Raw genomic sequence first — 12,734 nt, 5'->3', positions numbered from 1 at the left:
CATTAGCATAGAAGCCCGGAGAGCAGAGACAACTCTGGTTGAAAGCTTACAACAGGACACTGAAAACCAGTTTCAGTCTTTAGAATCCCATAAGATGTGATACAACAGTTGTCCTCTTTTGCTTGGGCTAATAGATATGAACTCTGAGGAAAAGAAGTTATTGAAACTATCGACAATGTTACCCATAGTAGTTCATGTCTGTAATCCCAGCACTTAGAGAAAGTAAGGCGGAATGATTACTGTAAGTTTGGGGCCAGCCAGAGTTGCAGGGTAAGACCCTTGGCTCAAAAACAATGAAAGAGAAAACAAAAAGAAAAAACAGTATCGTGTTTGCACACACACTCACATACATACATGTGCACATATGTGTGCACATGTGTTTGTGCCTGTGTGTATTAACATACCGTATCCCTCCATCCACTCATCCTCCATACCTACCTAGCTCAGATAGTTCTTTGTTTAGCAAAATGGGTCCCTTGGCAGAACTGACATAAGGACCCCAGAGATCGGTTTTCTTTGTGAAATGGGGAAAATACTTTATAGAATATAAATAAGCAAGGTAGGCCAGGTGTGGTGGTGTACACCTTTAAATCCAGCAGAGGCAGGCAGATCTCTGTGAGTTTGGTTTGAGGGCAGCCTGGACTACATATGGAGTTCCAGGACAGCCAAGGCTATATAGAGATACTTGTCTCAAAAAAACCAAAATGAATGAATGAATGAATGAACGAATGAGGCATGACAGAGTTTTTAAAGTAAACTTGAGTTTAGAGTGTGAGGGTGTGAGCAGAGATAACCATAAGCAAGGACATTTAGATCATGTTGGGGAGGCTCTAAGCCTCCAGATGCATACGGAAGAACCCACTGGGTCCCTAGGCTGCCTCTCTTACAAGGTGGAATGGCTGTGGGTTGTGTGACTTGCTGCTCTGAATCTCTAGTCTCTCAGTCAGCATATCTTGCTGTTAGCTGCTCATGAGTGATGGGGGGACCTTCCATGGAGACCCTCCTGTAGCTTCTTCCCATGATTAAGTGAGCTTTCATGACATGCCTGAATTGTCCTGTAGGAACAACTGTTGCATGTTTTTACATTGTCTGCTGCTATTAGATTAGAGGCTCACAGGGGACTTAATTGGACATATCACACAGGGAGGACCACCTCAATGACTAAAGCCCTCTGGGCCATGGTCCCCCAAATACCTTTCAGCTCAGATAAAATTTCAAGTTGAAGGTCTCATGGATCTTTGACTCAGTCTTGTGTCGTCTCGTCGCTGTTTGGGTCAAGGACTGTCATCATTTGTTCGTTCATTTAATTCATCCCCCATCTGATTTGGTTTCATTCATACTTTATTTGCTTAGTCACTCATCTTTGGGGAAAAGGGGGATGGGCTCACACTGATGGAGCACAACTACACTCTGTTTCTAGGGTCGAGTTTGAGACGTAAGACCTTGGCGTCATCGTCAGCTTCCCCGTTTTACTGGTTAGCAGCTCTTCTCACTCCCTGTTGTCATCCCAGAGGATCCATCCATACTTAGCACACACTGCAACCCTTTCAGCTCAGTAGTGAGTCTTATCTATTTCCCACACTGACTTTCTCTACTGTTTGCCCTCTTGAGTCATCTTGAGCTCTAGCCTAGATCATTTGTCTCTCTTTACTTACCACACAGTGGGGTGTGCTTCAGACCCATGAGTCCTACACTGCCTTCCAGAGTCTGCTGTGTCTTTATGCTCTTATGACTTTAAAAGAAAAAAAACCCAGGTTATGCCTTTTTGGTCAAATCTTCCCTCTACCTTGACATCCCATTTGTCCTTCACAATTGAGATGTTTGATTTTAGATCTCACCCTTCCCGAGAAACCCACCCAGTTTCCTCCAGCTTGGCTCTGTAGCTATTTGCAAACTTGAATGAACATTAAAAGCATACTTGACACTCAAGGGGACCTTGTCTATATAATTTATTTATGGTGCTTAGCAAAGTCTGGTTTACATGGTAACATGTGTTAATGCTGTTCACTGGGGGAATTTGCCAGGGAGCCTGAGCTGAAATGTACATTTATTTCTTCATTCAGTGTTGGGCCCTCAGTCGGGTCCTAAGAACATGTCCTTAGAGCCGGGTCTGTAAGGACTGGCTTGAGAGGGATGGGGACAAATAGAGAAATGTAGCAGTAGGGTAGAGAACACCATTAAGGTCTGAAGGCTGGGAACGCAAGGAGAGGTCATTGGGGTAGGTGAGAGAATGCCTCACAGAAGCAGAAGTGTTCGAGAGTAGCTCGAAGGGCACAGAGCCTCCATTCTTTTTAGATTTATTTATTTTATGTGTATGACTACACTGTCATTGTCTTCAAGACACACCAGAAGAGGGCATCTCATTATAGGTGGTTGTGAGCCACCATATAGTTGCTGGGATTTGAAGTCAGGACCTCTGGAAGAGCAGTCAGTGCTCTTAATTGCTGAGCCATCTCTCCAGCCCCAGAGCCTCCATTCTTAATAATTCTAAGTGACTTTTTTTTTGTTTCCCCACATCTTAAAGCCAAGATATATGACAATGTTTCTCTCCAACCCCTGAGCTTGGAAGTGAAGACACCACTATACCTGGCTTGATACCATTTATTCTGTTTTTTTTTTTGTTGTTGTTGTTTGTTTGTTTTTTGTTCTTGTTTTTGGTTTTTTTTTTTTTTTTTTTTTTACAATTAAAAAAAATACACATTTGGTGTTTGGTTTATATATATTAGGGAGTCAGATCCACTGGAACTTGAGTTACAGACAATTGCAAGGTGCCATGTGGGTGCTGAGAACTGAACCCATGTCCTCTGGAAGAACAGCCAATGCTCTTGACTGCTGAGTCATCTCTTTAGCCTCAATACCATATATTCTTAACAAAACTCAGGAAGCTGAGGCAGGAGGGTCATGAGTTTGAGGCCAGCCTGGGATAGAACATATCACAAAGACAAAGAAAACCATACAAGAGTAAGTAAGATTCCTGAGCTGCACTATACTGCTTCACTTTTAATAATGCTGGGTGTTGGGTGGCGACGTGTTCATTCCCAGCTGCTGCTTTGAGAAATCACCATGATGTTCTCTTATGGTTCTTCAGGCCATAAATTCAGATGTGTCTTAAGAAGCTGAAACCAAGATGGCAGCAGGTCTGATTCTTTCTAGGGGTTCTTGGGGAGGAATCTGGATCTTGTCTTTTCCAGCTGCCAGAGGTCCCTCTGCACTCCTTGGCTTCAGGTCCTTCCTCCAATTTACTTCAGTTGTCCTTGGCACGCTGATTCTGACCCTTTTGCTTCCAATCAGATGCACCTGAATAACCCAGGTGCATTTCCCCACCTCAGGACATTTACCTGGCAAAACAAGCTAATAGCCAAAAGTTCTGGGGATCAGGACAGGGGTATCCTTGGGGACATTGTTCAGGGTACAACAGAAGTATTTATTTTGAGGATGCTGGTATGTTTTTAGAGCCTAAATGTGAGATTATAACTACATCTCAGGAAGAATCTAGAATCTTTTTTGTTCCTACATCTGTTCTTGCCTTGTGATTATATTTCTCGCTCTTGTTCTTGGCAGACTGATTCCTTCTGCCACCCAGCCAACATGCAGAAACACGATCCCTGACAACCCCAGGGTATGGGCTGTACTTTTTCTTAATTAATTAATTAATTAGTTAATTAATCAATCACATTTTTCTTTTATTGGATTTTTAAGTTTACATTTCAAATGTAATCCCCTTTCCCTGTTTCCCCGTCAGAAACCCACTATATCCCTCTGCTTCTATGAGGGTGCTCCTCCAGCCACCTATCCACTTCCTCCTGCCTCCCTGCCCTGATATTCTCCTACTGTGGGGCATTAAACCTTGACAGGGCCAAGGGCCTCTCCTCTCACTGATGCCCAATAAGGCTATTTTTTGCTACATATGTGGCTGGAGCCATAGGTCCATTCTGTGTACTCTTGAGATGGTGGTTTAGTCCCTGGGAACTCTAGGTGGGTCTGGTTGGTTGATATTGTTGTTCTTCTTATGGGGTTGTAAGCTTCTTCCCCAGCTTGCCTCTTTGTACCATAATATAGGAAGATGTCATACAGCTGAAGGAAAGTACAAGATAGAATGAGGCCTGTCATTGGATGAGAAAGAAGGATGGGCGGGACAAAAGTTTGAGGGAAGAGGAGGAAATTGGAATGAAAGGAGACTGGAGAAGAAGCCCCCGAGAGAACGTGGAGGCAGATGTTAAGATTCCTCTTTATAGGGCTGGAGAGGTGGCTCAGGGGTTAAGAGCACTGACTGCTCTCTATTCCCAAGGTCCTGAGTTCAATTCCCAGCAACCACATGGTGGCTCACAACCACCTGTAATGCCCTGTTCTGGTGTGTCTGAAGATAGCTACAGTGTACCCACATACATAAAATGAATAAATAAATAAATAAATCTTAAAAAAAAAGATTCCTCTCTATATATTTACAGGTTGTTATGAATATTCTTAAGGGATGGATGTGTACAGGGCTTTGTATGTTTAGGTGGGCAATTATATCTTATCAATTGGATCAGAGGTTATTGTATTGTGTGCTCTTTCTTGTGGCGAATTAAGTTTAAGAAAGTATGTGGCAGGTGGGACACTAAGCCGTCACAGAATTGGGATGTATGTTTCTGGCATGGTGGCAGCCTGCCTTGGGAACTGGGTGGGTAGAGAGATTGTTGCCAGGCTCAGAGAGAGGCCATCGGCAGTGTGATATGGGATGGAGCAAAGCGGGTGAGATGCTTTGCTGACTGAGATTAAGATATCCACCAGATAGTGTGGGGTAAAAGAAAGCCATTTTTTTTTTTTTTATAATTTTACAGTAACACCATCTCTAGTCCAAATTTCCAAGAGAAGAACTAATCAACATGTTTATTACTACTACTGTGATCATCATTATTGCTTACTGTCTTTTGATCTCATAATGTAACCCAAACTGGCCTTGAACAATTTTCCTGACCCTTCTTCCCCAGTGCTGGCATCACAGATGTGCTCCACCATGGCTACCTGCCTGGCACTCATAGATCAACACTTTCAATCTGAGAATGCAGCCAAAAGAGTAGCTTCATCCAGAGCATAGAGCTGTTCTCCACGGCACAAATGCTACCAGGAACCGAGCATTCTGGGTATAGTTTCTTGTGTCTATACTGAAGTATGGTCTCTACACAGAAAGACTTAGCTCACCGGGAAGTGAAGAAGGTGCTGTTTCAGATAGAGGGTAGTGGCACTTAGTGTTTGTCAGACAGCAGGCATTCAAGGAACATGTATTGAATTGAGTTGGGAAGTGTCCTTTTACTTTTTAAAAAATATTTATTTATTTTATTTATGTGAGTACACCATTGTTGTCTTCAGACACACCAGAAGAGGGTGTGAGAACCCATTACAGATGGTTGTGAGTCACCATGTGGTTGCTGGGATTGAACTCAGGACCTCTGGAAGAGCAGTCAGTGCTCTTAACTGCTGAGCCATCTCTCCAGCCCTTCCTTTCACTTTTTCCCTGAAGGGAGATGCCCAACGAATTCCACTGCACCTCTCTTTCTATGCTGCCACATGCCACATGCCACATGCCACAGGCTCTGTCCAGAATTCTTTAGCTACTTTCTTCCTGACGTAGGATAAAGTCCAGCCTCTAGCCTGGCACTGGTGTATGGAGTGATGACTCTCCTCTCTTCTCCCTGGCTCAGAGAATTATAACTCCACCATCACAGAAGTATTGAAAGGATCGCATGAACTGAAGGGGACATTGTACTCAACAGCGCCTCTCAGTGGCAAGTCCTCCGCACAGGGCAGTGTGGCTCCTACTCCCCTGGCATTTTGGCAGGGTTTCTCATGGTAGGGACTTGTTTTGCCTGGGACTCTAGTTTGGGAATACCTGCTTCTACCCGTCATCTTTAGTCCTACTTATTCCTTTATCTTCTGTTAGGCTAGGGGGTTTGTCCTTTCTTCTTAATTCTAAAGACTTTTGAGTCCTGCTCTTCTCAGAGTCTCAGACTTGGCTATGGAGTCCAATTTCCTACCCAAATGTGGGAAACCATCCACACGCTGTCTTTCCAGGGGGCCATTAGCTTCTCCTTGAGCACTGTGAATGCTGATGAGCCATACTTAGGATGCTCGTTCCCATTTCTCCCCAACAGCTCTAATTAAATAATGAAAACATGCAATTATCTTTTTAGTCATGACTGTCTTGCCTTTTTAATAAAAATTTCAGTTCTTCCACAGGAACAAAGTAACTGCTCGAAAGGCATTGATTATATTTATGCCTTAAATTATAATTTCATGACATTAGTAGTTAAACCACTTCTCCCATTTCCTTCTAACTATACCATTCGTTGGAGGTGATGGCTTGCATCTGAAGGCTCATGATTACCGGATGACATCTAGAATGGACTTTAACACAAAGTCAGTAAAGAAAACCGTGACAACTAAGGTTGGTGTCTCTTGGTATGTCACCCAACTTTGCTCAGGTCATATTCATTCTCTTTCTCTTTCTCTTTCTCTTTCTCTCTCTCTCTCTCTCTCTCTCTCTCTCTCTCTCTCTCTCTGAGACAGAGTTTTTCAATGTAACCTTGGCTATGCCAGAACTGTCTCTATAGACTATATAGACTATAGTCTATATAGACTAGGCTGGCCTTGAACTCACAGAGACTCGCTTGTCTCTGCTTCCAGAGTGCTGGGATTAAGGTGTGAGGCGCCATGATTGGTATCGTTTGTTAAGACAGGGTCTGGCAGTTGTCCAAACTGGCTTCATATTTGTGCCTTAGCCTCCCAAGTGCTGGGATTACTGGTATGACCCTCTATACTGGACTTTATTTGTAGTTTTAAAACAGGGTCTTACTAAATCACTTAGGTTGGCCTTACATCAGATTTGAAATCTCCAGAAATTTGAGGTAATACATTCCTGTTGTTTAACTTTTTAAGTTTATGCTACTTTGCTAAGAAAGTTCTAGAAAACTAATATATCTAACTTAAAAAAAATGGGTGTTTGGCATTTGTGACAGAGAATATGAGAGTAATATTCTGGTTTCAAGGGATATTCTTTCTAGGGTAACTTGGTGCCACTAGTCTCTATCTTAACAATATATTGAAAGATTCTGACCACAGTACAACCTATGGCTTTAAGGAAATGTTTTGAATTATAACATAGCAATGTGATGAATGTTTGAGGTCAAATAACCAGTGATTTAGAAAGGTAAAAAGGGGGGCTGGAGAGATGGCTCAGTAGTTAAGAACATTGAACAGAGCACTGACTGCTCTTTCAGAGGTCTTGAGTTCAATTCCCAGAAACCACCTGGTGCCTCACGACCATCTGTAGTAGGATCTAGTGCATTTGAGGACAGTGTACTCATATACATAAAATAAATATATTTTTTTTAAAAAGGAAGGTTAAAAAAATAGTTACTAAAATTTTCAATGATAAGGATGTGCTAAGCTTTCCTTCTATGGCTGGCCAGTTTCTCTGGCTTTCAACTAAGTAAGGTAACATGAAAAAAGGGAATGATAATTATTTCTACAGAACTTATTTTTCTTCTCACCTGCATTAGTATCTCACCCAAGAAGACCCATGCCGTTCTATACTTGAGATTTTCAAGGATGCTTTTTGGAATGACATGTGTGTTACAGTAGCTATACAAGTTCAAGAACATACCAAATCGCTTTCAGAAAATGGTGTCAGCCATTCTGTTACAAAGGACGTGAGTCAGGGCTCATTCATCACCAGGAGAGCATCTCTTTTCCTGCCGCAGAGCATTCATTCCTCGAAATCTCAGATTTTGTATTTTTCATGCTTTATGCTTTGGGCAACAAACTGGTAATAATATGATCCCACTCTCCTGTCAGTTGCAGTTAAAGCCTTACAGGAACAGGGGCTTAGTTTGTTTTATTCATTTTGGTCTCTTTTGGGGCACAGATTACTTTTCATGAAAGCACAAACTTGGCACAAAGTATGCACTCGTAGTCTTAGTGAACTTAGAAGGCAGGAGGATTGCTCAAGTCCTGGAGGTCTATGCTCATCTATGTAACAAAGTGAGATCACCCCAAACATTCAGACAGACAGACAGACAGACAAAACAAATGTGTATATATTTTGTAATTTCCCTTCCTATGCTTTTTTAAAAATTAAAACATTTATAAAGTCAATGGCTCTTGCTTGTTCTTCTTTTCCTTTTTTTTTCTTTTTTTCGGAGCTGGGGACCGAACCCAGGGTCTTGTGCTTGCTAGGCAAGCGCTCTACCACTGAGCTAAATCCCCAACCCCTTTTTCTTCTTAATGGGATCTAAAACCATAGTTGTAAAGCCAATCTAATAAAATTTTTTATGATATACATTAAATGGGATAATGAAGTCACCATAGTTGTTACACATTTTTAGCACAAAGAAAAGTTTTTCTTATCTTTTTTTGCCCCCAAATGAATTGGTCCCCAGAGCCTTTTCTATTTAGATAGTCTAGATTTGCCATTGTCTTTTTAAATCCTTTAGTACTGAAGAAGTTGTACTGATGGTTTGGGGCCTTCCAGGAAATTTCCGCAAGTGAAGGAAGTAAGAGGTTAAGGGTCAGTAGGGAGAGGTGGGACTACAGAGTATTGGAGAATCTGGATTCTCACTGAAATGATATGGTAGGTACACCATGGTTCAGTTGTGTGGACATGTGGCAAGTCTTATGTAGCTAGGCTTTCATATTTCTTGAAGGTATCAGAAACAGAGGATGAGATGTGATATCTGTCAGTTTGAAAATGTTTCAATGTTTTTTAAATACCACATTGGCCTATAATATCTATTCATTGCCGGTAAACACACCCCATAGTTGAAGAGTTTGTAATTTCTACTTTTCCAAAATGACTGACTCATGGAGCCTCAGGCAAGAATTCCCTAGGAACCACTGGGGACTTTAGCATGAGAATAATGGAGAACAGAGAGAGACACAAAAATGCAAAAGGAAGTCTGAGTCATGTTTTAAACTATTTGTATTTTTTTTATTGCAAAACATTTGTTACAGAAATTCCAGAAAGTTCTTTGCCTGTAGTATCTGCCAACTTCTGCTTCAAATTATATATCTAAACAGACAAGCTCAAAGTGCATTGTGAATCCAGTAAGAGACTTTTAAAAAGAACAGTTTCTCTAGATTTATATATATATATTCATAGTGTCAGTAGATAGGCAAACCTCTGTCTATCCATACATGAAAGAAGGAAAAGATGTATATATAGTTAGTAAACCCAATTTCAAAATCATTGTATTTATAGGAATTCATTTAAAAATGGTATCTGAATAACTTCCCCCCATTATAAACTATGGTTAGAGCATTTACAAGTGTGAATCTAAGTGCTGGGTTGTGAAATGGCTATGAGAATTGTTTACTGACTACACGGCCTGTCTTACACAGCGGTAGCAGCAATAAGAACTCAGGTCAGATGCTCCAGTGACAGGAAGCAGGTAAGTCTTCACATGCTACGATCCTTCCTCTGAGTCTCCCTCACACTGGTCCTGTGTTTGGATCCAGAAAGATATGCTAATCAACATACATAGAAGTGATCCAAGAGTCACCCCTAATAGGGCAAGCTGCTTCTCCCCACTTGAAGTTCTCGAGTACATTTAATGTGTTTGCTAATTATGTGAAAAACCGTGAATCAGATCCTGCGTGGCTCCAAATGAGAGGCCTCCAAACATGGCCATTGGGAATACTGCGGGCAGACTCAGGTGTGGCTAGCACAGGAGTTGGAAACCCAAATTGGAGTCTTTCTGTGAGATGTGTCTGTTCTCATGACTAACAAATCCTGCTTTCATTGTCTTTCCAGATCTGGGTCTTGGATTGAGTTTGCCATCCCTTCACAGAGAGGCAGCCAACTGGTTCTGACCACGTGTGGGGAGCTGGTGAAGACGTCGGGAACCTTTTAGGACTCAGACGGGCAGTTCAGAATTGGGTGTGACATGTGCCACACCACCCACATTAAGAACTTGGGTGCAGGAGGAGAAGTCAGATGGACAACCAGACCTGGGTCAAATTCAGAACATCTGGCCTCTTCTATGTAGATGATGTTTGGGGTTTACTGTGTTGGGGTCCATAGGGATATGAGGTAATGGGTGAGTCTTTTTGTCTCACACTCACATGGGGAGAAAGAGCTAGCTTTGAACTAATAAAAAACAGGAAGAAGGGGGACAAAAAAAATATCCAGTGCCTCCAGGCACAAGGCTGATTCTCATCCTGTGCCTCATATTCTTTAGCAATCTGCCTCCCCTGGGGGCTAGAGTCATGCAGGCACTGAGGCCCCCTCAGAGTTGGTCCAGTTCCCGACACCATGATGCAGGGATCATGCGTTTCCAGAAGAAGGTGGCCAGTTTTTCTAGGAGAGTTAGGACAGGAATCGTCACCTCTTGGTGAATCTGGATGATCTGGCCCCCTATATCCTCTCTTAGATGACACATAGAAATCAGTAGATCTTGATTTTACTAGGGATGACCAGCATAAGGATGGCCATCAACGCTCAGTGAAATTAACTTGAAAAAGAAAAGAAAAAGTTGTTGTTCTTTAGTCAGAAGCAGCCCCCTCTTTTATGGACTTTAACCTGAGAGACAGGATGCTGGACTTGTAGATACAAGACACAGCACAGGGCAAACCTGGTGTCGAGAAAAGGCTTCCCTGCTCGTTTTGGGAGCATTTTGACTGTGCGAATTAGGTCCATTCCTTCCCAGAAGTTGAATGGGGACTTCTTTAAAGAACAAGCTCTTCAGAGTTACCTGGTGGTTCATCAAACAATCACCCCACTCCCACCTCTGGGCCTGGCTCACCCACAGGGTGTGAAAGCCACAGGGCAAGAAGAGAGGTCTCGTCCATTACCATGGGACCACTCGCTCACAGTGATCTGTGCACTTCTGTCTTGTCATTGTGTACCTTCGATTTTCATCTCTGGTTTAGCAATTTGCACCCAGAAAGCCCTAAAGAATCCAGGACGTGTCTTTCATATATCACAGATGCCCCCACACCTAGACCTTGGGACTCCAGAGTGGTGCTACCTTGTCATCTCTGGGTCCCCTAGCTATTGCAACTTGTAGTTGATACTTTATTTCATATCATTCACTCAGAGCTTTAAAAAAAATCGAAAAAAAAAAAAAGAGAAAAGAAACCTTTGATTACTCGTTTTCAGTTTCTGAGAACTGAAAGCAGTTCCCACTTTAAGAAGCCCGACAATTTGAGTGACTCGCTAACTGGTTTAAGGATTGCAGCACACAAGAGTGAAACATTAAGTGCCTTAGAAAGGTAGAAGGACACACATACACCGTAGTGTGCATAGTGCTGACACAAAACTAAGACTAGGTTTGGAGAGGGATTACTTGAGTCGAGTCACATTTTATGGTAAAGATTATCGAGTTGCATGCGACGTCTAGGCCACCTAAACACTAACATCACTTTTATCTAGAACAGACGGTGCTACTGAATGAGTGGATTTCTTAAAACACTGTGCCCTGCTTCTGTATGGGGTCAGCAGATGTAAACAGACAGCTAATTCAGCTGGACTTCTAAACTCCTTAAGTTCACTTGCTATGTAGTATTTTGCATAAAATGCCAGCTTGTCTGACACAAAACCGCACCGTGCCTCGCCCACCTTGTGGGACCTGGTAGAGGGGACACATCCGCTTATAGAAGTGTTTTACGGGGGTCTGAGGGAGGCGAACAGCTTAATGAAGAACGGGAACCAAAACGCCCATTCCCGGAGGCTGCTGAAGAATATGGAAGTGGGAGCATAATTAATCCTTGCCACATGTGCTTCTTTATTGAATGTTACAGATTTATAAATAATTATAAAGCTGGCCTGTAACGTTCATTAATACAACCACATGCTACAACTATGCTGGGTTAAACACAGGTTACAGAGAGGTTTACATGTGTTTTCATAATACAGCATTGCCCAATATGTCACATGGCATAGCCTATAGATAGAGCATGATGGATAACTGGATAATGCTTATTATCTTTAAAGAAATCAAACAGCCCAAACATCCAGGAAGATTAGACGGTACAGCTGCGGAAAAAAGAAAGAAACGGACTATCCAGTGATCTACCATAATGTTATCTATAGAAACCAGGTTTTAAAATACAATTGTAACATTCAGAAGAAACACAGTTTTGTGTTTTCACAAGTACACCCCCCCATTTCATTATTCTGGTATATGTATATTATATTATATATATATTTTAAAGGGGGGACTTTCAAAGTGCTAAATAGTAACTGGCCCCGGAAGCTTCAACTTTAACGAAACATCCAGTTCTCATAAGTGCCACACTCTGACTGCCCTGCTTTTGACTTGCAGACACACAAATTGGCCATGACAATTACCCTCTTGCTTCCTAGCACTCCATTCAAATCTACCAGTTCCTAACAGTAAATATAAAACATGGCGGTTAATCAGGAGACCTCCATGGCCATTTTTATAAAACATTCTTTGTTTCTTTCCCCAAAACAAGTAATTTGGAACAAATCATTACACATCATAGTATATAAAAATTGGCACCGATGAAGCAGATGATTAAACAAGCTCTCTCTTCCTTGAGCCCTCTATGACTTTACTTATGTATGGTCTTCAATGACTGGCTACTCACGAGATACTTAATTCACAGAGGCAGATAATTAAGGTCCCCTCCATCAGGGACATGGTGGGACAAATGGACTGAACATAAACTGTCTGAACAAGGCCACAGGATCAATGCCACACTGGTACACAGAGAACCCAGAAATGGAAGGG

Source organism: Rattus rattus, chromosome 2, assembly GCF_011064425.1.
Source record: "Rattus rattus isolate New Zealand chromosome 2, Rrattus_CSIRO_v1, whole genome shotgun sequence".
Classification (NCBI taxonomy): Eukaryota; Metazoa; Chordata; class Mammalia; order Rodentia; family Muridae; genus Rattus; species Rattus rattus.
This window is presented reverse-complemented; position numbering follows the sequence as displayed.